Here is a 2311-nt window from a genome sequence, read left to right as displayed (position 1 = left end):
AGATGTCTGAATATATTAGAAGACTTTGGTCCACATCTGCACCAAGAAGAGGGCGCACATACATTTTTAGGTCTGCAGTCTTCAAAAAAACAAACAATCTGTGAAGGCTAATGTCTACGCATGGTCTGCGCCGCGCAGATAGAAGAGGCCAGAAAGATCTGCGGACAAAAAACAAACACCACCTAAACGTCCAACTCACAAATCTCAATCTTGGGAAGGTCCTAACTGATAAATTTGTCAAGTTTAAGCTTTTGCATAGCTTAATAGAGTCCAAAACCAAACCCTAAGTCCGTAACACTCTTTAATAGCCTCAAACTCTTGCATGAGTGAGAAATAATAACAAAAACTTCATTTTTGTGGCACAAAATCTCCAATAACAACATAAAGTGACAAACTTGAGCTTTGGAGTAGCTTTAACTCACAAGAACCAAACCATGGGACCAAAAAGTTTGCAAAACTAAGACCTAGCCTAGATCTAAATTATAGAACCATAAAGGTGTGTGCTTTATACCTACTGAAGTTGGAAAATGAAAAGGAAGCTCTTGATCTACAAGCTCCAAGCCCAATAATCCTTAATGGTGAACTTTTTCTTCTTCCACAATGCACCAAGAACACTCTAAAGGTCCAAAACAAGCTTTTAAGGGTTAGGGGTTCGAAATGACATAATGGGGGAGTTGAGGTTGAAGGTAAGGGATTTCTTTAGTAAGCACCCTAAAAATTAGATTTTTGGGTCAGCTCGAGTATGTCATGCGTACTTCTTGTGTTCGCCCAAATTACACAAAGGAGTCCCCGCCTCCTTTAGTGAGCTATGTCCAGCGTACCCATAGGGTACACCCCATGTAATGGACCAACATTGCAATTATTTAGACTTTAAGTCATAATTAAAAATACCTGGAAACATGATGGTTACAATATGTACATAAAATGAATGATTCTTGAATTGAAAGTTCATGTACTAGTTTTGATGACTCATTCGTTACTCTTGTTTTTTTCTTAAAAGTTCTTTTATTATTTTTCTCAACAAACACATGATTAATTACTAAATCATAAGCTATAAATCGGACAATATTCAAAGCATTCTTAAACACATGCTCTGATGGTCTTTAAAAAACTTAATAAGTTTTCTCATACTATTAATTGCCTTTTCAATACACATGATTTCAAATTGCACTTGTGCTCCCATTCACAATTCAACTTAGGGCCTGTTTGATAAGCCTTCTAACTGAGTCCAAAGTTAGGACCCAGTCTTAATCCCCAATCAGCTTGTTTGTTTTGACTTTAGCATCCTTGGACTCGGTCCAAATCAGGGACTCGGTCCCCAATTCTATGTTGATTCAGTCCTCCAACAAAAAGAACCGACTCGATCCTTTTTTTCCCTTTCACGTATTTGCCCTTCACCTTTGTTCCTCCTGTACGCCTTCGCTTCATCGTCTTCGACTGATTATGGTTGTAGTTGTGGCCTCCTCTTATAGAAATTAAGGGAGACTTTGACTTATTTTTCGCTAGTAGACAACAACCACAGGAACGGATCTCGGCTTCGGAAGATGATATCGATTGGGTGAAGACCCAGATCGAAGTGAATGGACTGCATATGTAAGATAATGTATATTAACAATCCGTATAGAACGATTTCAGAAAACTAGATGAAAACTACTAGAAGAACATATTTTTTTGATCGGTAGTTTCATAAAAATGCAAATTTGAAAAATCTGTGGGTTCACAAAAATGCAAATTTGAAAAGATCTGGAAGATGAAGAAGGGATTAGATTTAAGAAAAGTGAAGATTACCTTCGGATTGGAAGATGAATTGTGAAGCAAAGAATGTGAAAGCTGGATTTATGGAAGGAAGCGTAGCGAAGGAGCTGCCAAAGCCCCTTACGCCTTTTTCTTGAAGCTTTAAAAACATAAATCCCGAGAGTATGAAAGAAGGATGTTTTAGTAGATGACAAAATAAAATAAATAAATAATAAAATAAGTTTCTATTCCTGTTGTTAAAATAACAAAATACATCTTGTCATATATTATTATTTCATTTATAATATTATTTTTATATTTTAATAACTTATGTTTGTAGGTGACAAAATAAAATAATTAATAACTGGAGGTGTAAGTGAGTCGAAAAATTTATATGTGGTCATAAGGGTAATATAATCATTTTTTCATCATTCATCATGGTCGGTCAAAAAAATAATCAAACAACATAAACTCGGTCAGATGTGGACTCAGTTAGAACTTCTAACTCAGTCTGCTTCTAACCCAGTCAACTCTAATTCAGTTAGCAACTATCAAACGACTCTTATTCTTCTCCAAG

The 2311-nt window shown here is 35.8% G+C and overlaps 1 long non-coding RNA gene across 1 annotated transcript; it reads right to left on the bottom strand.

The window, feature by feature from the left end:
* Positions 1-1492: 1492 nt before the first annotated feature.
* Positions 1493-1898, bottom strand: LOC122197685 (uncharacterized). Its single transcript, XR_006191320.2, has 2 exons — positions 1789-1898; positions 1493-1585 (listed from the first exon to the last, which is right to left on the bottom strand). It is a non-coding gene; the product is annotated as an uncharacterized LOC122197685 (long non-coding RNA).
* Positions 1899-2311: the final 413 nt, after the last annotated feature.

Source organism: Lactuca sativa, chromosome 4 (genome assembly GCF_002870075.4).
Source record: "Lactuca sativa cultivar Salinas chromosome 4, Lsat_Salinas_v11, whole genome shotgun sequence".
Classification (NCBI taxonomy): Eukaryota; Viridiplantae; Streptophyta; class Magnoliopsida; order Asterales; family Asteraceae; genus Lactuca; species Lactuca sativa.
The sequence above is the reverse complement of the archived record's forward strand: the minus strand, read 5'-3'. Positions and strand labels throughout refer to the sequence as shown.